Source organism: Limanda limanda, chromosome 5, assembly GCF_963576545.1.
Source record: "Limanda limanda chromosome 5, fLimLim1.1, whole genome shotgun sequence".
Taxonomy (NCBI): Eukaryota; Metazoa; Chordata; class Actinopteri; order Pleuronectiformes; family Pleuronectidae; genus Limanda; species Limanda limanda.
Window position 1 is genome coordinate 29964796 of NC_083640.1, and position 25125 is coordinate 29989920.

Consider the following 25125-nt stretch of genomic DNA (forward strand, 5'->3'; position numbering starts at 1 on the left):
GTGAACGCTCTGCAAACAATGTCCAGCTCGCAAATAATAAAAAACTGACAGTATATTTATAACTGTTTGAGGAGGACTCACTAGTCACAAGGCATAATATTGAAGTAACTCCAAAGTATTAACACAGGCGAAGCAAACAGCCCCAACAGGCATGATTAGAATAGCACTAGTATAAAAAAATAATAACTCAGTGAAGTGTTCAAAGGCAGTGTGTATCTGATGTTGCAGAACAATCTTCACTTGTACTGAATTGGCTCCACAACGTTTACAATGACTTCAGACCATAACCAAAACGACTATATTTCTAGAACCATGACCAAAGTCCCTTTGTCTAGACATCTAAAGTTGCCCTTTCACACATAGAGCACACAATTTGAGATGACTCATCTCAGACATGTTCTCACCTACTAAAATAACCGTGGTTTAGGCAATGGGCTGTGTCGGGGTGCGCAAGGAGCAGGATAGAAACATAATCAATACACCCACTCGTTCACAGTGAAATCTCTGGTCCATGATCTGCTCTTTTCCCATGGGCTCAGTCCGACTTTACATAGATTTTAATAGGGAGCTAGTTAGGTTTAGTCTGTTAATGTCCAGGAGAACTGATTTGGACATTTGTGTCACACAAACAGCTCCTCCATGTAACGTGTAGACGTTACATGGAGGTGCATATTGCACCTTCATTGAACTGGAAACATCTTTTACATCCAATTGTCTGGGTTCTACATGTTCAGGTTTTCAGTGTACCAGTCTCTGAGACATCTGTCTCTAAACAAATAAAATGTTGGTGAACTGAATTACATTTCAGGCACTGAAACCTAACATCTAAAAATGTATCAGCAGCATCTTTCTCCAGAAACAAAGTTGCTATTATTTTGGATAATCCACAAAAGATATTGACACTTTTCATATGTAATGTAAAATGGTAGTAATTGTGGTTAGAATATCTCCTAGTGAAACAAATATGAGACAATATAAGGTAAATAGTAGTTATTGTATAACACAATGTTGTGCTAACCAAACCCCCAAAACAGCAGCTTTGAATTAATTCATTATATATAAAACAGAGTCACATCAGATATACCAACAGTACATGTGTGAATTCTTAACACTGGTTAATAGATGTCGTAAAAAACTGCACATAACAGCCTCAGATGACTTATTAGATTAATCATAAGTCCACACAGCCCCTGTTCTCCTCATCAGCAGCTTTGTTGAAATGCTCCTGACATCCTCACACCGAGCGCCGAGAGCGAGGCAGTCTTACGAGGCAGAAATAGTGACATCACCAGAACAACAGCTAAACAAAATAGGCCACAGCTGTTTGGTTCTTTAGGCTACAAATTAGACTCAATATGTCACACAACATCACATCACAGGGAGCAGCATAGAAAATGCACCGAACCGTCTCCGTTGGACTGAGCTATCTCTTTCTGTTTGCTTACTCTCTGTTCTGTTTGACTAAAGATACGGGGTTCATGTTAATTTGCACTAGATGAGGAATGAACGTTAGAGGATGTATTGGTTGGCAATGTATGAATTATGGAGGGATTTAAATAATAAATGGCACCCTCTTCAACCAAGATGAGAGAGTCTTGAAAGAGAGTGGTACTCAGGGAGGTAGTGGGACACTTTGTTGAAGCCATAGACTCTCTAAAGAAATCTGGGGCATATGAATTATACCTTACTGGGTCCATTATCGCTTATCAAGGCATCAAATTAATTATTCTGTCGGGGGCCATTGCGAATGTGTGTACAGCGCTACTATAGTTCTATTTCAACAAGGAAACAGAAGGATGGAGCGATGCTTCCATATGGAGATGAAAACACCTGAGAGGAACCAGCTGTCAGCCTGGAGACATTAAGGCGTCAAATATAACACAATTCATGAAGCTTTTAATGGTGTAACCACTGTATTTACGCCGGACTGAGGAAATACTATAAGCATAATTTCTACATTTTCCTCTGAGATCAACTGTAAGCTATCCTTGAACAGGTTGGACAAGCCAGTACGGCAGATGAAGTAAAAGGGTAAGAGAAATGGGGAAAGGGGGAAGGGAAATGTTGGGAGTTTAAAAGCAAAATATGTTGTTTCTCAGATTTCCATTTAGACACCGTAGTCTAAAAATACTCAACCAAGCTCTGTGGGAAGGTTTTCCACAAAACCGATTCAATAGTAGCAGCAGCAGGGACAGGTGTCAGAACTGAGAAAACGATGAATAAACTTCATGAACTGGGTATAAAGATGGACAACACGTCCTAAATTCCTCCCACTACCCAAAAATAAAGCCAAAAAGTCTCGGATATGAACGCTGCCATTTTTCACATTTGTAGCCAGAACCTGCACATTAGCATCTAGTCGGTGGAGCAGCGGTATCAAAGTCCTACTGATACACACGCACAATCCAATGATAAATCTCATCTCACTCAGCTTTTATAGCAAAAAAAACCCCGAATTAAATCTAAACTTAACAGAATAGCACCTGAACAGTGTGGTGAGAACTACTTAAAACTATGAAACCATCATTTGGGAAAAATCTATGTGATGTACATTTTGACATTTATGTTGGTCCATGTCCCATCCACTAACATGGAGGTGTTGTGATCAAGATTCTTTCTGGTTCACTTTTGGGGAGCTGTCATGTCGTCCATCTTTATATACAGTCTATGATGCAGCCAGATACAGAGTTCCTTGAAGTAAACCTGGACAACACTGGATTGTCTTCAGGACTGTCCATAAGTGTCCCAGACAAAGTCCAGAGTTAAACCATTTGTGCAGAGACCTGAAGCTCACAGTTACTTCTCATCCAGTCCGATGGAGTTTGACAGGATCTGCCTGGAAGACTGCGATAAACTGCACAAACCTAGGTGTGTAAAGAAGAATGGAAACTGTAACTTGTGCAAAAGGAGCTTCTACAAAATAGTGAATTAAGGCTTTGAACAATTTTATAAGTGAGAGATTTCAGTTTTTGATTGTTAATGCATTAGCAAATGTAAAATTCTGGATTATTGCGTGTAGACTGTTTAATAACAACTGTTTTAAATCCACTAACAAGTAGATCTACACCAAAATATGTCTGGTAATCATGAACCTGGATTGTGAACAACATCACGAATAGTAAGTAATGATGTTATATTTATAGTATATATGCATGATGTTTTTTGTATTGGTATTATATTGATAAACATTAGCGCATTTGACAATTAAGTTTTTCAGCAATGTCATTATATATCTGCTATTGTATTGATGGCTTCTAATGGCTACTTGTCCGTGTGGAAACATTAACTGTTTTGCCTGCATATTCAGCACATATATAGCAATTATTTGCATTTTGCAAAGACACATGCAACTGTCATTTTTGGAAAATTATTGGGCAGGCAGAGAAGCTTACAGGAGATGGACATGATATAAGGCTTAGGGTTGTAAGAGCACCACAACAACCAAGTTGTTATAATTGGAAAAAAGTCATTGGATAACCATTACATTAATGAACACAGACTACATTTTCAGTAAAGTTCTAAAGTGAAGTAAAGCTACCACAAAGAAAAAAATACTGAAGCTAATTTAGTATGAAAAACACATAACAAAAAATCATTCAGTCAGACTTGTTTCTAAGTATTGACACGTCTGTCAAAGCATTTTTTTCGAAGGTAATTGTCATTTTTATCCACCCAAAAGACCTGTACAAAACAGGTGAATCCTGTTGTGGATCTCCTGCTGTGTTCTCACATCAGCTCCTCACATTTTTCTGCGGACTTTAGGCGGTTAGCCAGAGAAATTCAGTAGAAAGTCCAGGGGCTCTCACTCGAACTTTGTCGTTCACACATGCAGCATCTCCTGAGAATGTTTGGAGGATCTCTGAAGTTCAGTGCCTGTCTGACAGCAGCTTTTTCAATGAATCATAAATCAAATTTGTGTAGCCCATATATTCACAAATCACAATTTGTCTCATAGGGCTTTAACAAGAGTAAGCAAAAACTATTAAAAAACCTTGCAACAGGGTAAAAAGAAAGTAGAAACCTCAGAGAGAGCAACATGTGAGGATCCTTCTCCCAGGAAGTGCAATAGATGTCAAGTGTAACAGGGAACATCTGATGAAAATAAGGGTATTTGCAGCATTGATTGAACACTAATCTGTAGGATAATGGAAGGTAAATTAATTGATGGATTATTCTCAGTAATGAATGAGTACCTGAGGAGACATATTGTATTTCAAGCAGTCTTGTTGTAATCATAGTCCACGGTTAGCAGCCAGCACGTTCGGATGCCACCATAGTCCACAGTCATTATCCACTGCCACCATCAGGATCCACCATCAGCTGTCAACTTGATGGTCGTCCACCACCATTATCAGATGCCAACACGATACACCATACAGGACTGTGTTATCAGTTGGTAACAGTAGTGATAGAATAGTATGTAGAATCGTCTTTGTAGCTTTTTTTCTAAAATGTTCACAGTAAACTGATAACCTAACCCACAGGCTTAAGCTAATAGATGTAAAACAAAGCTAAAGCTTCACTGCAGTAAGCATAGAACCTAAGACAAAAGGGAAATTACAATCTGGATTATAAAGAAAATTACTTATTCAGCACTCTTGGCGCTGAACATTGAGACTGCCGCAGTATGTTCTTTGATGTCAAAGAGGAATAAGACAGAGTGGACCAGCTGTAGAGGCAGTATGTGTCCCAGCATGTTGAGACACCTCCGGCAACACTGTTTACGTTTGGTCTAAAACTGCAACAGGAGCTGAGGCCCCAGGCCGGGGATGTCAGTCCTTGGGTGAGTCCCCTGGGCTGTGCTCTCACCCTGCAGTTCTCCAGCTTCTAAGGAACCATGAAAGGGGGAGACTGGGAGTGCTGGGGCCACTTTAGTGACGTTCATGCTCACCCTCAAATTTACCCGTTGGCCTCGTCCTGACACCAAACCCCTGAGAAGCCACTGCACTCAAAGTGAAGGTCAAATAGCTGAGGAGGACACAACAAGAGGGCCTGATCAAAGTCAGCAGCATCTCCAAGTCTGCCCCGGATCTCTGAGCCCTTCTTATGTTTTATGTTCCAACTCAATTTTCAAAAAGAAATCCTGCTATATCAATGCGACTTCCTCTTCCATGAGAAACCAACACTTTGCATCGCATGGACTAAACCTGATGATATTATTATTTCTATAAACCAGAAGCAGCATCATTTAATCCAGATATAAATTAAATGATGCTAATTGGAAAAATATTCTGATTAAAGCCAGAACAATTAGAGGGAGTTCCCCTTTAAAGGCCAACAGACTGTCATTAACATAAAAAATATTCCATATTCGACATATTTCGATATCTTTACCCAAGCCATCCAATGCACCTTATTATTTTAATAGCTATGGCTTTTCCACAACACAGTTGTGAATGACAGTTCTGAAATTAGGGGAAATATTTTTCATTTAGCAGGAGTTTGTGAGTGTTTCATCTTATTGCTCAAAATGACGGCTTTTAATGCCGCAGCATTCATAACCCGTGCCTCTTATCATGGCTCGCTCCAACACTTGATGGAATTTGCCATCACACAATGGTTGGAAAATACACTTCAAAGGCGAGACGCATCTAATCTCCTCCACTCTGCACATTGCAAATTTGCTGTGATAATAAGATCCTGCCTTCCCAAGCGTTCTTAAGGATCTGAATCAAGGATGAGAATTTCATTTCTCTCTCTCTCTCTCTATCTCTCCCGGTAACTAGCTCTCTCCCAGTGTGGCATTGCTGAGGTGGGGGGGTGGGGGGGGGGGTCTGGTTGTACTGCAGTTTGAGAGAATCTCTGCAACAGCAACACTGCATATCTGTGGAACCCATCCCATCCTTATGTAAAAGCCCTATTTTACAGTTTTGTCTCTCACACACCCACACCCACACACACACACACACACACACACACACACACACACACACACACACACACACACACACACACACACACACACACACACACACACACACAGAGAGAGACACTTCTGACAGCACAGCACAGTGACCTAGTTTACACATGGCCCAGAAAGATCAAGCATGACTCCCTCAGAACAGCTATGGGCACAAAAACCTGGTTCAGTGCATTCAGTCAGGCCAGTGCACATCGGTGAGCAGCCAACCTACCAAACTATAACAGGGATGCGCCACTACTTCAACTACAGTTTGCAATGCTGAAATCCAAAAAGGGGACCACATCTTGGCCAAAATCAGAAGGCAAGTGGAACTGCCAATGGGAAGGGAGGCAGGAAGCCCTGCAGGTAAAGATGTCAGTGTGTTGTGTTTGGTCTGGTTGAGGGCAGTCTGAGGACAGGCTTGTCGTCGTAGGCACAGCTGCAGGACATACTGCAAAATCACCACCTCCGACGCCCCCACTACCCAACTCCCAGTGCCCTACATACACCACTCCACCCCCTCCAGGTTATCTGCACACATGAATAAGGTTATGGATGGAGATGCTATCACAGAGAGCACATTAGCACAACAAAGAGTTTCAGAGAAGGGCCCGCTAGGATAATTAACTGATCCCTAACCAAGATGCCATGTTCGATACAGAAAAACATGCTTATGGGAAGACATAGTGTCAGGTGTTAAGGGAGGAGATGTTATCTGAGCCACATCCACAAAAAAATGTACAAATATAAATAGCTGTGAAATTCTGGCTTTCACCAGACAACTCCAGCACTATAACTTGTATTCCATAAAAGTGTCTGGCATTTGACATTGGTACTTTATCACAGAAAATAACAAAAAGCATAACAGGTCTGCTTTAACCTACAACATCTCCATACAGGAAAACCTAAGATCAATAAAATAGCCTTTATGTCTGACACAGTGAAACATTGACATCCTCTTTAAAGATTTCTTACCAGAATTGCAATCATTATCATTTAATATTATGATTAAATATTTGAGTGAAGGCACCATTGGCATACACAATACAGATGCCATAAAAGCTTTTATAAATATATGAGTAGTTCTACAAGCCATTGGGGGACGATATAAAAGGCAGCCCCTCACATCTTCAAAATACAGAATAAATAGACAGACATATAACAAACATTCCAACAGCACATACCAATGACAAGCACAAGAAACTGTACAAAGTCAGCTTGAGTATGACTTTAACGATTTATTATGATTCATTTCATCACAAATGACATGAGGATGTCATTCAGGTGAGTGAACAACATGCAAGTTTGTTAGATGCCAATTGACTCTGCTGTCCTGACATCCACCGAGGCATCTGCTTTAATATCATCTAATTCCATCTGGAGGGCAAATGGGGGGTGCAGCAGTGTTCTGTTAAGGCCAAAAAAAGGCCTGTGTGGCAGCTTGTTGCCAAGCGTGGAGCGCTGCGTGTTATCCAGGTCAGAGAGATCTAATCAGGTGTGAATGAAAGCACTTGGCAGAGCTCCAGGCAGAGCTACGCCATCATCTCTCACAAATGTTAGTAAAAATGTGTCTTACTAGACGAACATAACATTTTATTTTATACATTTAAGGCAGCACAACATACTTTTGACCCCCCCTTTGATAGGGTCGTGCTAACACTTAAGCCGTTTTCAGACATGACCTCCAGGTAAAATCCGGAGAATTGGCCAGAGTTTACCCGTAGTTTGCCTTTCACACATGCACAAGACAGCGGGAGGTTTTCTGCACAGATGCGTTCACAACAGCAACAAATCCTCCTCTTTATTCAGGTGAGAGGCAGGAAGTGATGCATTAACTCTGCTGCGTAGATCACATGATTTTGTTTGCAGCAGCCCAATAAGTTGCTGCTGCACCACAAACCTACTTGACATCTTTGTCTGTGTCTTCTACGTGTATGATGCAGTTTTTTCACCGGGAGATATTATTTTTTTCAATTTTGCATATGTCGCCTGTTTGAAGTGTCATAACCCCCCACTCACACATCGACTTCTCCTGGATTTCCATGGAAGTCAGGTGGATAAAGTCAGTAGAAACTGAGTGTCTCATTTGGACATTTATGTGCACACATGCACCGCCTCTGGAGAAAATACAGAGGATCTGCGGCGTCGAGAGCATGCCTGAAAGCAGCTTAAGTCAGCAGTGAGTTGAGAAAATTTACAAATAATTCTGATATGTATTAAAATTTAAATACTGAAGCAATTTGATTCAGCAAATGTGGCCATTTATTGTTTTTGTTGCTATTTATTTAATTGTGTTCACGCTAATGTTTCTATTTCACAAGAGTGACACAATTACTCCATAACTGTCCGGCCACAGCAATGGAAAAAATCCAGTGAAGGGATTTAACTCTCAGGATGTTGTTTTCTTCTGAGCAATGTCACCCAAACTCCACCCAGAACCGCAGCCATTCAATAGAGAAGCCTTCTACTTTCAATGGTCTGAGCTCAGACCAATCACAGCACCCCCTACCCCCCTTCTCCCGGACCATCAGCCAATCAAAGCATCCCTTGCTCTGCACATGACTGTGTGTTGCTGTCCATCAACTGCCTCATATATAGTGCATGGAAGAAAATGTGGAGCAGTTCAATAACTTGTGTCGTAGCCAAGCTCTCTGTGTGTGTGTGTGCGTGTGTGCATGTGTGTGGGGGAATGCATGTGCTTGTTTATCTACGTAGAACCATGGAAAGAGAGAGAGGAGGAGGGAGGAAGGGTAAGGGAGAGAAAGAGAAAGAGAAAGAGAGAGATTTGTAAGGCACTTGTATTTGCAAACTACTGGCTGGGTTCCCACTAGAGGCAGGGAGATCAGACTGAGAGACTGTGTGTCAGGAGTGTGTATCTGGAAGTGTGTGTTGATCTGGGAGTGACACAGGGAGAGGGACCGGCTGAATCCATTTCAACAGCAACTTTTCAGCCTGTCTGCATGAGGTTTATCCCTGCATTTGGAAGCTTTTGCTTGTTCTTTTTTTTTTACCACCGTAGTTGCCACAGATTCACACTGCCGAAGTTTTGGCCACACCGTAGGTAAGTATTTGAACTGCTCGTCCTTCCTTGAGTCTTCACTGATTAAAACTTCACTTGCATTTAGCACTTTTCCATTTGTTCGAATTTTGTTTAACACCACTGCATGACTCGTTCAAACAAACTAAAAATCCATTCGTGATTTTATTGAAAAACTTTTTTGTCATAAATGTTAAATTGTAAGAAAGGCTTTTTTTCTGTTATAGCAGGTACACAGATAGTACAGTTTAAATTATTTCACGTTATGTGTGAGTGTTTGTGCTTGGTGCAGTTTGTCTATAATGTGTGTGTGTGTGCGTGTGTGTGTGTATATGTGTGTGAAACCAGACAGAGGCTCTGTGAGTGGGAGAGTTTTAAAAAGGATGTATGTGCAAGAGAGACAGAGAGATTGTGCGTACTGGACAAAGTGTGCCAAGTGTGGAAAGTGTCTGTGTTTTCTTTCTAAAGCTTGCTCTGTGGAAATGCAGACTGCGGTAGCCGGTAGCGATGTTTAACTGGGAGGAACTGAGCCAGACAGTAGACAAAAGCGAGCAGGGCCGTCCAGACAGGGCAGGTCAGCCATTAGAGGCAGCAGTGGAGGGACAGGTCAGCCAGCTGCTGCTCCGCACCACGAGGGGAGGGGGCAGCCCGCCTTTAGCGTTAGGGTGAGGGTTAGAGTTGCGGTCGGGGTTAGGGGTGACCATGCTTCACTTCGTGACCACCTCTCAAAGTGCTCACCTCGCACCTCACCTTCTTTGAGAAGCTCTCTATGCTTTGTTTTGCCAAAATCAGGGAGTTAAGGCACAGTTGAATGAGCTAAAAATAATTTCCCTTGCACCACTTGTCACAATTTTTCAGTTTGCAGATAAGGTTTAATTTAAAAGGCGGTTGTTTCAATCAAAAATCAAAAAGGCTGATATAAATAACTTTCTAGAGTTAACAAAATGTATTAAGGAGAGAAAATACACCAGATCGAGTACAGATATAGGAGGCAGTGAAATATAGACAGCGAAAAAAGAGGAAGAGTGGGACAGACTGTAATTTTGAGGTTGTTTTTTTCGATTCCCTTTTCTGTTGGTTTTTCCCCGCCGGCTTGCGTGGGGGTCGTTGGGTTTGGAATGTATTTATTGACAGGAAATGCTGGCTGTCCCTGTATTTTTTGCCCTGCTCTGCTCTTGTCCAAAGCTCTTAATCCACCACAAAAAGCTGAGTGCGTGCGGGAGTAGAACCAACCGAGAAAAACACTGCCCCTTATCACAGATGGCTGCTGCTGTTGTAGTAGTCCCCTTTTCAAAAAACACATTCACAGACAGCATAAAGGCTTAACAGGAGAAACAAACAACACAACACAACACACACATAAATACAGTAAGTCTGGACTGTTGTGTGAGTGCTGGCGATTGCAAGAAAGGGCTCCTCTTCGAATCTCACATGTCAGCTTCAGTCTACACTTTGTTACCAATTCAGATTTTTTAAAACTGTGGTCTCCAATAATTAAATTTAAAAAAACTGTGTGTACATGTAGCTCATGTCTGAGGCTCTCTTAGACTAAAAGCAGACTAGCAGTGATTCTCTGAAATGCCTGTACATGTAGAGTCTTGTTACCTAGATACACATCTCAGCCCTCATCACCAGAAATGAATGGCAACTAGAGTCATACACTACATAACCCCAGTCATCAGAGTCCTTCCATGAGACTGTCACTGTAACACAGGCCGCTCCAATATGCACTTCAGCCTCCATACAGCTGCTACTGCAGCATTTTGATTCCAAATGAGAGGGAAAAATACACTCTGTTCTTACAAAAACTGTATAAACTTTGCCAATTGATTACAGGTAGTCAAAGTCCATTGTTGACAAAATGATAACACTTGGATTTTTGCAGCATTCAGGAAACAAGTCCAGTATCACTTGCTCATCAGCTAGTGTCTGATCAGTTGCTGAGACCCTGTTCTAAAGGTCTGGGTGGACGTTGGTCCGAGGCTTGGAGCGCTAGAAGTCCCTTTGCTCCCCATGCTCCCTCGCAGGCCTGTGTGTGTACCTGGATTTGAATAGAAACCAGACAGCGATGCCCCCTCCCCCTCTGTCACCACTCCCGCGTGGGACAATGAGGATTTGTTAGCGCTCAGCCGCAAGCCTGCTGACACAAAGCATATAGCCTCCCAGTCCCAAGCCCTGGAGTGTAGCAAGCTGAAGCACAGGCAGGCAGGACACCAGCAGGGGGGCCCGGGGTGGGGTTTGGAGGGAGGAGAGGAGAGTGGGGGCAGTTTGGAGGGGTGGGATTAGCAGACAAGAGTTCTAGGTTGGGGGATGGGGGCCTGAAATGAACAGGAAATTACTGCCTTTGATGAGACGGAGGCAGATTCGCACAGGCTGAACTCCTCCGGGCCTCTTCCCCCTGCCGTAAAAAAAACCTGTTTGAGCAGAAAATGTCAAAACACTTCAAGGCCCCCATGTGTCACTTCCCTCTGGCTACGATGGAGTTGTTAAGTCCGTACACAGGTGCTAAGCAAACACTTGCAAAACTTTTTCCCTCCAACCCTGCTACTTACTGCAACCTCAACAACCTTTCCTTCCCCTTCCTCCCTCCAAACGCCTGCCCCTGACCATGTCATGGGAATCCGATTAAGGACGACTTCTATCCGACCCATTTCACCCGTTGAAAAAAGCACAGCTCAGTCCATGTTGCACTGCGGGGAAACCACAGACCACACCATTTATATTTAGCTTTCGGCATAAATATTTCAAAACCCATGAGGGTGTGGAAAAATATTATAAATATACTTGTTGATGCATCAAAGGAAGAGGAGCAGAGATGAGGAGATAAATGGAAGTGTACAATCAGGGTTTTCTGTTGCTTTCCAAACAAAAAAAGGAATAAGCACAGCAGTTTGCCCAGCCCGATATTTCATAGGACCTTCAGCCACGTTTGACTCAAACCGACGGAGGAGGGAACTTTCCTGGTCCCTTATTTACATGATTGTTCGCTGTACGCCTTCACAATTAAATCCTGATTCAATGTTTTACAAGAGAACTGCACTCTTTCCCCTTACACCCACTACGTTTGAATCTCTTTTTTTTTAAGATGGAGAACTCCCTCCATTCCATGTGTGTGTTTGCGTTCCTGAGCGTGAGTGAAGATGATAATGTGTGTTCACTGAATATCAGGGTCGATTAGAGAGTCTCATCTGGTTAGACTTCTGCAGATTAGACAGGCGGAGCAGATACAGGCCGCGGGCTGGTCGTCTGGCGCTCTGACCCACATTGCTCTGATGTGCACGTCACTTCCCATTATGCTGACAATTGGACGCCACATCAGCTGAGCAGGCAGTGATCTGCATACCCTCCCCGCAGGCCAGGCCTGGCTCCCCCTAACCTCATGCTGTCATAGGCCAACCTTGACCGTCCTGCTGCCTGGCTACGGGAAGTGTTGGATGAGTCACTGTGAGGCATCGCCATCACAGCTCTCTGTCCTAACTATGTGGGGGGTAGATTTGGCAGGCTAGCCGAATGTTGACCGTGATGCTAATATACTAATATTCAAGCTTCAGGATGTCAGGTCAAATAAGTAAAAGCCTGTTAAAGAGCATCCTCTGTGCTTAATGTCTTTAAGCAGTGTGTAACTATACATTAGTATCAGCTCTCTGCCTTCAGGAGAGTGTCCAGGACAAATTTTCAGATTAAAAGCTTTAAAATTTGTCAGCATAATTTTTAGTGAGTAAAGTAATGCCATGACTGGATCCAGTGTGTCAAGTTATGTGTCTACCATGGACAGATTGTATTTAATTTTTTTCCACCCTTCCTCTGTAGAAACATTCCACATGTCCCTGCCCTCTGCACAGGATTCTGAATAGGAGCCTTTGGTGAATGAGTAGAACTTTTTCAAAACGCAATTCTGAATTTCATCTCTCATCTGACATTTCAACAAGTACTTGAACCAAAAATACATGGCCCAGGCAGCCTATCATTGCTGCGCCTGCATGTATACTTTAGTTCGGCAGCTGGCTGACAGAGACAGGTCTGTTTGCAGGCTGCCTGAAAGATAATTGGCAGCTATGGAGTGAAAAGCAGGCTCAGCAACAGATAAGGGCCATGTGGAAAGCTCCATAATCAGCACGGATTAGCAAATGATAAATCATGGGTTCACACAAGTATGCTGTCACAGCTGAGCCAGTGAGAGAGTTGGGAGAGAGTGGAAGAGGAGAGATATGGAAAGAGTGGGATACATAGCACGTGAGAAAGAGAGAAGGGAGTGAATAGTGGAGAAGATGTGGATGTTTTTGCTGTATTTCAAAAGAAAAACACAATAATACCATCTAGCAGGTCAGCAGGAGAGGGAGGCTGAGAGGGGGAAATGAAAAGAGAGGAGAAATTAAAAGCTCTGCCAACACTCTGGCTAATACAATCTTCTGCCTGTCAGATTACCTTCTTTAATCCAGAAAGGTTTAACGCCTCTTAGAAATCTGAAAAGAGACATGAATTCAGCAGAGATTTTCCTCTGCTAGAGAAGAGGAAGGTGGGGGGAAGAGGGGTTAAGTCTCTGAGCAACTCTCCAAAGCACTGGCCTCAACAACTCTGCTGCACAGTCGTCAGACAGTTATGCAGAGGATCAGCCAATCCAAAACACCGCAATGATGACTTCTACATTCTAGACTTTTACCGCAGTGTTCGTCCATCACTGAGAATCGTGCATTTATGCATCTCTAAAATATACATTATATTTGAGCACTGGTCGCCAGTCTTTTAGAGATACACCAGGACATAAAGATGAGCTTAACTTTGGCTTAGGCGGAGCTGATCAGGTCAACAGAGCACAAAGCATTGTACAGCACATTAAGAACACAATGTCCCTGCTGGTGCGATGCAGCGGCACGCTTCCCTACTGTGATTAGGCCGGGTGCTCTGTAATGTTTGTCATGCAAAAAAAAAAAAATGTGGGAGTAATATGTAACCATCAACAAAATATGGAAATAAGATTAATGAACTTGTTAAGTCTACATGTGGCAAGGTGCTAACAATGCAAAGGGCTAGGGCCTCTGCTTTTAACTATTACTATACCCAATAGAAGAGAAGCTATTCAAGATTTAGTAATTTGACCATTATTTGCACCACATATATCTATGTCCTCTGTGTGTGGCTGAAGGTGTATTTTTCAGGGTGCACCTAAATATTTTAAACTAAATGAGGTGCTTCGCTTCCCTTGAACAAGCTCCTATAACTTATATTCCTGCACAGATACCTTTGCTAAAAACATAATCACCACCATTTAGATCGACTACACCACTGTCTGGCCGTAAGGTGGCACAGCCAGCGTCTGGGGAAAGGGTGATCAGTATCCAGGTCATTCCCATGCTGGCTCACCCTGCTGCTACCCACTGATAACGGAAATGTGAAATCTGAATTGCCGTCTGTGATTTTCCCTGCTTTCCTGCTCTGTGCCTTTTCTAAATCTCTCAGTTTGAGGCCTGGTTTGTGAGTTGGGTGCAGGGTGTAGGAGACAGAGGGTTTTAAAATGATGATGATGATGATGATGATGATCAATTTGACAGCCCAGTCCCCTGCTCCATGCCATTTATTACTGCAGTCCGGGGTACAGTGAGTTTAAGCACCGGGCCGGCGAGGGAAATGCTGATCCACTTCCCACCACAGCACCACGTTGACATGACAGATTTAAATGTGTATTGTGTGCTTCAAGTGAGCATTGTAAGACATTTTGTTTGAGTTTCCTTGAGGATAGATTATTTTTGTTTTTCAAAAATATTTCTGCTGTGCTTTAATGACTCAACCAAGGCCCAGAGATTCAAACCGACTGAGTTTCCGAATATTGAAATATGATAGTCAGAGCAAGGATTCTGCGTGTGAGCTTTGACAATGCCAGCGCTCAAATAGGGCTGCAAGTCTGACCTAGGGATAAAGTCTGTGGTAGATAAAAAGTGGCAGCAGGCTCCAGAGAAATGTCACGGTTAAATCCAGAAGACAGCCACAAAGGGCTCTCTCATCCCGCTTTGTTAGAGATCCTCAAAACTGCTGCGAAAAGAGCCCAGGATACATATTCATCAGTCTCAGTGTTCATGACTGAAATGAGCCCACAAAGCTTCAGGGAAGAGGGAGGAGTGTGCCTTACAGTTCAGTTCTCTTAGGCATGCTGCAGTAGTGGATCAGTCAAATAGAGCCAGACTGACATGATGTGATCAACTGCATCAACGCAGGTTCGAAGGAGCACAACAGAGAGAGAGAAAACAGGGCAGAAAGACAGGCACGTCCATCAGCACTGAAAGGGTGCTACAAGGAGGATCTGAGGAGAAAACGGAAGGAAAAGGTAAGTCATAAGGGTTGTATGTTAGAGAAAACAATAGGTCACTATCAAGTGAGAGTCATATCCTAATGCTGGGAGAGGAGCTGGCAGTATTGCTTGGTGCTGGCTCAACCACAGTTAAGACTGCAAATGGAACCTCTGGAGCCTTGGCAGGATGATCCATGGCACGTGGAGGCAGGGTGTTTCTGAAAAGGCTTGGCATTCCGTCTGAAGGAGTCCTTATGTTGGAGCAAGGCCAGCCTGGACACAGCTGCCTGTACACAGGTACAGCCAGTAGGGCTTTTGTAATAGTAAAAAATCATGCACAACAAGCACCAAAGAAATACACTAGAATTAATGTTCAGAAAGCATTCAGCATCAAACTTCTTTCCTTTTAGCATGCTCAGCAGCTAGAGACTAGATATATTGATTGTATTATAAGTGAAATAGAATATATTTCACAATGAGAATCCATATTGAAAGGTCTATACCTGACTGATTGTTTTCAGACATCCAAAATCTGGATAATGTTCAAAAAATGGGGTCTGGACTTTCTTCAGAGTTTCACATACGAGCAACTCAGCAGGAGATTCTCCAGCCAGATGCGTTTACAGCAACACAACAATCTAAAATGTGTTCAGGTGAGGGGAGGCGCAGCAGGCAGGGGGCATGCAGGACAGAACATGTCAATTCCCTTGAGTAGATTATCCCTTGCTTCACAGCGCGTCCGACACCGACATCAGCCTGTATTACCAAAAGTTCTCCAAAGTCTTTGTCATAGATTTTTTTTTATTATTTTGCATCCGTGGTGAGACAGAAATGTCATTAACTTACACTTAACTTTTACTGAATTAAATTATAATATGAATGATACAATAATACAAAATCCTCATTCTACATGAGAATCAAAATAGTTTTATTTATAGCAAGAGTAACTCTAGTCAATTGTAAATATGTAAGCAATACATTTACATTATACAGTCTGTAATAATACTGCTACTCTTAGGGCCATGCGGGTCCCTAATTTAACCCTACTTTATTTACTGATTTTAGCCTTCTGATGACTTTATATCAATTCTGGTACATCACAGTCCACACTCTTTAATTATGTGGCAGCAAAGACAGCAGTAGCACAGCTAAATACGATACTGCACGACCCAGTGGCATGCTAAATCTCATCACAAACGTCTTAATTCGAGCAGATATTAAAATGTCCAATCTGACTTAAAGCCTATTTTATGACTGGCATAGCAATTAAGCCATATATGTTGAATTTGATTGAGTTTGCCCAAAAAGTGGATCACTTACATCACAAGTGACTTTAGCGATTTAATCATCCTGTGCACTTCCATTAGGAAATGTCTCGCAGTACCAGCTGATTGTGTAATAATAATTGTCAGGAGACATGATGAGACGGGGAAAGTGTGTGAGCGCATATGCTGGCAGTCTCCCAGCCTGAGTATTCTTGAACAGGCATCTGAGCTATGCTAGGAGTGTCAGGTTAATGTGAGTACTGGTATGTGAGCAAAATATTTGTATTGTTAGAGGAATGGGACAGATATAAAGCATGTTTTGAATGTTCAGTGGCAGGACAATCTCCTCGGGTATTTCGTAATCACATTTTGTCACTCTGTGCCTGTCTTGTCACAGCCTATGGGATTCTGTGAACGATGTTTGCCCGTGACTGTAAAAAGAAGGTCGGTGGATAGGATAACTGTCCAGAGTGTGGAGGTATTTCTTTTTTTTTTTAGATGGTTGGATACATTCACCTTCCAATCCAGAGAATCGCAGCTCAGTTTCTGACTCAACATTTTCAGTTCCTGGCTAAGGTTTTATTTTAGATTTTACCAGAAGCCAAATCATGTTGTCAAAACCCTCTTACAGAGAGAAACAGATTTGCAACTCTGAGTTCTTGTTGCTGGTGCGCAGGCTCCATTCCCCAAGGGTTCTTGTCTGAGAATAGATTCCCACATGATCCTATTCTTCATATTTCAGGCAGCATTCAGGTCCTACAACTTTTGCAGAGCTTAATCCCTGACAATCGATAAGTCAGAGCATCATTGATAACTCTGTACAAAGGGATCAACGTTTCGGTCATGTTTAATCATATCAGTGACCTAAAGTTCACCTTTACACACAATAAACTAGTTGAATGCGTTCTCCAATCCAGGCTATCCCAACATAACTAACACAATAGACAGGTTTCAAGAAATTTAGTTTTTAATTTTTCAGAATTGTGTATCTCTTTTGCAGTGGCCTTGTTTCAGGCAGAACAGAGCCCTGGCTAAAAACCAGCCAGCCATGCAGGCAATCCGACGAAGAGTACACTGTGTGCTTCTCATTGTCCAACCCCTGGAATGTGCTGACGACGCCGGGTTCACACTGGTTCAGTCACACTGGTGTACTCTTCACTCTGGCCTTGTCAGGCTGTCATGCTCATCCAGCTATTTTTACACACTACACTTTTGCATGTTTTTCAGTTATGCAAACGTTTCTTGGGACCATGCCAACAGCGGTACTATCAAGGACCCTTATGCAGAGTGTGGCCACACCTCAAACTGATGAATAAGTCAGCATGTGTTATCACACATTTCCCAAAAGTTCTACGAAGTGCAGGGAGAGCGGAAGTCAAGTTGGATGAAAAAGGCAGGGGGAGGGAGAGGGAGAGGCAGGGATATTTGAGAATGAAAAAAGCCTGTGTTTCTCAGGCATGCAGCCAAACAGTCCTAGCGCCAAGGAGGGAAGCCACTGAAGCCCGAGCCAAAGGAACTGAAAAAACGATTGCTTCCCATCCCATCTGAGTAGAAACACAGAGAGAAATAAAAAAATGTGGGACACATTACTCCGACAAAAGAAAATAATCCACTGAGGCATCACGGCAGTTTGATTCGAGATAAAAAATAATTTTATTTTAGAGTCCAGGTGGTAAGTAATCACTAGATGGGAACACCGACACTGATTTATTGTTGATTAGTGGTAATAATAACCTGTAAACTGTGTCAATGCAGGAGAGGGTCAACAGTGCCTCTCTTCCCAAAGTGACCATGCCTTATGCAGAAAGCAAGACGAAGTGGCTTCTTTCTAAGACCAACGAGAATCCTACAAATCCAGTTCTCTGATTCTATGTCTTGACACAACACGAATCCCACAAAACTGCAACTAATCTCTCTAGGATGAGCTGCAACTGATATCCACTACCTTCCCTAACAGGTTCCAGCTTCTTCAAATCAAAACCCCAACCTATATAACATACCAAAATTGTGCAGAACAAAGAAAATGCAGTGTTATCTCTTCTCTTCTGAAAGACAGGGGAGAAGGAAGACAGAAAAGACCAGACAGACAGACATACAGAGAGCACATTAATAAAACATGACTGCATGATTTTCCAACCTCAAAGAGGGGAACACAGGAAGGCGTACTCCCAGAGCAGAAGCTGAGGTTCAGCGCAGGGTAAAGGGAACAGTAATCACTAACTAGCTGAACACTTCAGTGCACTAGTTTAAGCTGAGGGGCACAGCGGCACTCTCTGATCACACTTGCACCAATTCGCCTCTTTCCATGAGCCAGACTGACATCATCTTCTGTCCTTTTATTCCTGCCATTTCAGATTTTTTTCCCCCTTCTTTTTGTTCTTCTTCTTGCTGCCGGCTGAAGATGAGAGGAGCGCAGCCTCGGTGGAGACAGATGAGCGTTTTGTTAGTAGTTCTGCAGAAGGTGAGGATGATGACAGCGATCGTGGCATTCAACACGTCTGCAAGGCTATTTAAGGAAAGCCACTCCTTCGCATCACCGTCTCACCATCTTTGTTCACTTCCACTTCTTCTCATCAACGTCATTTGAACCTCCATGTCGACATGGGTGGCAATACGTCTTGGCATGGAGTTGCTCAACACAGGCCAAGAGAAACAAAACACACACACACACACACACACACACAGAGGACTTTGATACTGGCAGCATTCAGCTATATCTAGCCTGTTTTCTTGGTGACGATTAGCATTGCAAAGTCAGTAACTGCTGTAAGTGACAGGTATTCCATCACAGCAGCCTTACCCAAAAAACATGTTAAATATATTGAAATGGAGTGTTTCTGTGATTTTAGACTTGTGTGGGTCCAACAAACTTAAACTTAAGTTATGTACTCATGTTGCATATGTTGATTTTCACAAGTAACCAGATTCAAGTTCCTGGTGCCCACAGTGAACATTCAACGCTGTCGGTGAGTTTTAACTCTAAACAAAACCATCGACCGTTAAATGTACCCTGAGGTATCCCAAAACAGACACAACTGTGTGGAAACCAAACACCATGAGACATTTCAGTTATGCTCATAATCATGGAGTATATATCAAACATGGGCCTTTCTGTTGGTTTTAATCTCTGGTACACATTTCATTAGGCACCAGATCAGCGGTGACGCAGGAGGCGTTCACTCTCAAGGCTGCAATAAACATTCATTGCTGTCGGTGGGTTTACATAAGAATAACTCACTGATCAATGAATGCAGACTGCGGTTCAAACACCTCAGTAAGCGACCAGCCCCGGGGACCAACAACACCAACTGTTGTGAAAACGCCTGATATAACATTTTATTGTAATGTGAGAAACGAAGGTAAACCAAAGCTTTGCATGCTTACGACTGATTAAGGCTTTTAAATACAAGTTTTCTATGTGCATTGTTCCGATGCAACTGTACAAAAATCTTAGCATTAAAGTTCAGAATGTTATCACGTTTACAGTTCTAAGTGGTACTTTTCAATAAATTTGTTCACCCATAATATAAGAAAAACATATTTCCTCACTTACCAGTATATGTGGACACACAGCACGTTTTGAAATAATCGTCTCAGCCTGGTCATTTTAAGAAGATGAAAGTAATTTCATGCATGCTGAAACATTTAGTTTCAAATATCAAACAACATCTCATTCCAGAAATGGCATCTCTCTGATAATCCAAGGAACGCTCTGGCAGTAGATTTTATAAGGTTTATTTCTTCACTGTACTTCTGATATAAAATGTACACGTCTGTGGTATAAAGGACACTTTAAAAAAATGTATTTCTTACTTCTGTGGGCATAACCAAAGCAAAATGCTATTATAATAAAAAAAATAATTTTGTATTTGGGTGGAGGCAAAAATCTCCATTTGATCAAAGGATAAAGTGACCTACATGACTGAATGACCCTAGTGATAAGTGAGTTAATGACATTATTGAAATTAATATTTGTACCTTGGTTGAACCCACCGATTTTTTTTGTTTTGTTCTAGTAGCACCATTATAACCACATCATGATCAGAATTGGCAGGCGGTTGTGGACATCAAAATGTAGAATGCCTTAAACTATTTACTACACATCACAAGTACATGTTACATCAAACTGTTCCCTGAAGCATGTAACTGCTTAATATGTGTCTGAATGTCACAGTGAATACATCTGTTTTCATTTCTAATAAAAGTTGTGCTATCAGCTGTGCTTGTCCTGCAGTCAGTGCACATTGACACCTGCAACATTATTACCACACAGCAATAACATACAGTAAGTTTGACCAACGAGCAGACATGACGTTCTCTGGGATGAATTACCAACTCAGCCATGTTTCAAGCCGCAGCACATTGATTTTTAAACTACATGGATGTGAATGGAAACAAACTAAGTCACAGCAGCAGTAATGGATAAAGTCAGGAATTGATGAACATGTTTCAATACTGGTGCTGATATAATACCTTAGTTATTTAGTACCTTATACAATCAAAGCTTATTTTGCAAACAGAATCATTCAGTATACCAGCTGTACCTGACTTTTTCTTATAAGATTGTAAATAGAATGGAAAATTAATTCTAATGTGAATATGGAAGTGATACATGAAGAAATCAACTTACATTATCTTGTGAAGTAGGGATCTAAAGGTCTTTATAAATCAACAAATGTATTCAAAGTAATTATTAGCATATTTTAGACATTTCTTTGGGCTGTCACAGATTATTTCTTGATGTTTTAGATCTGTTATTCAAAAGACCAAGGTGTCAATACAGATCTGGTACAGCCACTTAAGATTGAGCCTCGCTGTTATACAAACTGGACCTCGCATTATTTGACAATCTTATCTAAACCAGGCAGGTAGGGGGTTCAGCATGTCGCTTTGCAGCAGAATTCCCACCATGAGCCAGATGTTACATTCCATGACTTTTCCCAGATTTTCTCTGATAACGTATGACCGCTTCCATGACTTAAAATGGTTTTCTGTTCATGTTTGTTAATGTTGTAAGCTTTCTGCTTCACTTGGTCTGAAAATCCACTGCAAAAAATGTGTGAAGCAAACTGGAAAAGTCTGTGGGATTTGTTCCGAGAAGCTGCCGTTCTCTGATACTGTCACATAACCAAGTCTGAACTTACCAAACTGAAACACCACTCAAACAAAAAACTGATATTCCAGGAATTCCAATGCAAGAGGAACCCTGTCAAGGACACGTTAAAGACAGACAGGCTGCTGTGGGGGTTGAACATAAGACTTTGTAATTATAGGAGTCACCCAAGTGTACTGTAACTAAAATGAGAGGTGAAACTGAGAAACAAACCAAACTCAGCAGCAGTTCAAATCAACTCACGCAAATATATATATTATAAAATATATATATATTTTTCTAAAGTGAAACAATCTGTGCCCACAATTCTTGTAAAGTTAATAAGCCTCATAACCCCATTTCAGTGTGTAATTGGAGGAGATCTAGACATATGGAAATAATCTTGCAGTAATTGCCCTGTAAGGTTATGTTAACATGCTGGGAAATTTCAAACACATTGATGTTTTCCAGCCGGAGCAGACCCAAACCTTTTATTTACAGTGGAAAAGTGTCGGATGGGACAATGTGCAACAGCCTGGGTCACTTCTTGTCTGCTGGGCGGCTGTGGTTCGGAGTTGGAAAGGGTCATCCGCAAACAAGAGGGTCGGCAGTTTGATTCCCTGTCTACGCATGCCAAAATGTCTTTGGACGAGATACTGAGCCCCAAATTGCCCTTGACAGTTTGTGAATGGGTGGATGGCAAAACTACTGTAAAGCGCTTTGAGTGGTCATTAAGATTAGATAAGCGCTATATAAATTTACCATTTAAATATCTTAATTAAAAGGAAACCAAGAATATTTGATATGATATACTTGTACACACAGACACACACACACACACACACTTGTATATATATATACACAATTATGTTTACATTTATATCTATTATTAGTAGTATTTTTTATGAAAATATGATGAAATCTTAACAATTCAATAAAACAAAGTCTGCAGCTTTTTAAACCCAAATCTAAATATTGCGATACAATGCTGACTTTTAATGAGGGATTCATCTACGAATGAATAAGTGAATGACTGGATCAAAAGACAGCACATTGGTTCACTTCAGCTTACAATCAAGCTGTATAGCAAAATAAGGCCTGTGAATGCGGAAAATGGATGCTATTTTCTTCATATATCAGGGCCACACATAAGTTTGCTTGTTTATCCCTGTGGAGTTTGGCTTTGTCATCACACACTGTGAAGCTATAGGAACTGACACAGGGAACAGCATGACCCACTTCTCCCTGACCTGGAAAACTCTGCAGGCTGACCCCAAGTCTAAAGCCAACGCAAGTTGCATCAAGCGAGAAAGAAGGGGCGGTGAATCAAATCTTGGGCAAACATGAATTATGAAAGGCTTAAATAACAAGAAAGCACAGAGGCCAGCAGCGGCAGTGGCAGCTCCCAGACACTCACTGGCACTCACGCCATGTTCGGAGTGCAAAAAGCTGGAACACCCATGGGAGAGGAAAAGGAAAATCAAGTATAAGAAAAAAAGGCAACAACTGGCTTTTCCTTCTTTATCCGCTTATCTATACATTCATTTGAGTTAAACACAGCCCCTAGGCCCTTAGTGAAATACACTTAAAATGGAAGGAGAACACTACAAAAGAACAAAGACAGGGATATGAAGCGGCGTCAAGTGTTTGACTGCTCTGCTGCGTACCACATAGGAAAATGAAAACGTGGTGATCTTGAATGACTTTTGGACAGAGGCATATGAAGTTAGCCCAGTTATGTGAGGACAAAGGAAAGGCATGTGGTGGGCTCCAGCCAAGTAGTTCCATATGGGTGTTGAGTTCACTGGGTCCAGGTTGCACGTGGGAGCATACATCATATGGAGGGCTGTTATGGTTCTACTGCCCCCTTAAGGCCTGGAACATGTAGTGTTGCAGGAGGCTTCGCTGCATGGGCTGATTTACAAGGTAGGTTTCTTTACAGATAAACGACCAGTGAAATTAAATAATTTTCCATGTTAAAAACCCAGTTGAGCATGGAATAAATTTTGTTCATGTGCACAAATTCTTTATATTTAATCTATCTTCATTCTTTTATCTTTTATATATTTTTATATAGATATGTTTATGTCTAAATAAATGTTACTTTTTATAAATATTAGAAAAAGTGAGTAAATAAGAAGTAAATAGTGAGTAAATATATATATTGCTTTTTATTGTTTTTCTTATGTGTGTTGTATTTATTGTGTTTTTATGTTTCTATGTTCATTGTATGCACCAACAACCAGAGCAAATTCCAGGTAGGTGTAAACCTACTTAGCAATAAATACCTTCTTATTCTGATTCTGATTCCGATTCCTACTTTGTCCACTTTCTCAGAGATAATGATTGAAGTTCTTTGGACTGAAGTGAGATAAGCCCCTCAGAGGCAAAGTTTAATAGAGAAAGTCTTGTCCCCAGCTGGTAATGATTAACCATAGAACAGAGGAAGGGTGATAACCCCACTGATGACCCACTCCGCAGCGATTGGTCAGCTGTGTGAGACATACAGGCAAGGGACATACATGTGCCTACATAGGTTATAGAAACAGATCTTAATATGAAGGATAGATTTCACAGAACTAGTTCAATCATTCACCATTTGGATTATATAACATACATAAATACAAAGGCCTCAATATAGGATGAGGCTTTGAAATGATCAGTTATTTATCCAGGAGGATGTGTGACTGATTAGGAGTTACAGCTCCAGCCTTTATGAACTCCTGCATTCTACCACCACCCCAAAGAGCTGCATCTGTGCCCAGGATACCACACTATTAATGGTTTACAACCCAGTGAACCACAAATCAATATCCAATAAAAAGGCCATCTGCAGGATGAAGATGGCCATGAAGATGTTGATGCATGCTGCAAGATTCCGGAGGAAGATTTGGAAGAAGGGCCAAGGAATAGAAGTAAACTCTCCTCATCTGAGATACCTGAATAGACAGGGTTAGTGTTGAAAACAGCTGTTGCTAACTCAGCTATTTGGCCCCTGACCCGGGTTTTTTGGACACTGAATGGGGGTCTCTGATTTCCCACCCCTGTCAGAACATTTACAAGCCTGCGGAGCCCTGCCTCAGCCCCCTTGACCCCTGCATCACCCTTGCCCAATGCATGCACCGAGGCATCCTGGGAGCAAAGTAGGGCCATCAGAGAGAGAGAGCGAGAGAGAGAGAGAGAGAGAGAGAGAGAGAGAGGGAGAGGGAGAGAGGGAGAGAGAGAGAGAGAGAGAGAGAGAGAGAGAGTGACCACAGCCATGAGTCTACCTCGTCAAGTTTACAACCCAATCAGACTCAGGCTCATAAATCCACGCCTTCTCCTGCAACATATAACAATGCCAGCCATTCACTACTTGCGCAGGTTTAGTAGTTCCTCTCAGGCATCTTTCCACTTCTTTGCGACCCCCTCCCCACTACTTCTTTCTCCTCTCACAGGTCTATAAAGGGAGCGATGAGAAAGACTAGGACGGAGCAGAGCTGCACACAATCAGGTCAGCAGAGTCACGGAGAGGTCAACAGTTTCTGAACTGTGTCCAACCTCTGA

General features: G+C 42.0%; 1 protein-coding gene across 2 annotated transcripts in view; it reads right to left on the minus strand.

Moving 5' to 3' along the window:
- nr6a1a (nuclear receptor subfamily 6, group A, member 1a) overlaps nucleotides 1–25125 on the minus strand; it is a 75015-nt gene that overhangs the window by 33722 nt on the left and 16168 nt on the right. The window lies entirely within an intron of this gene.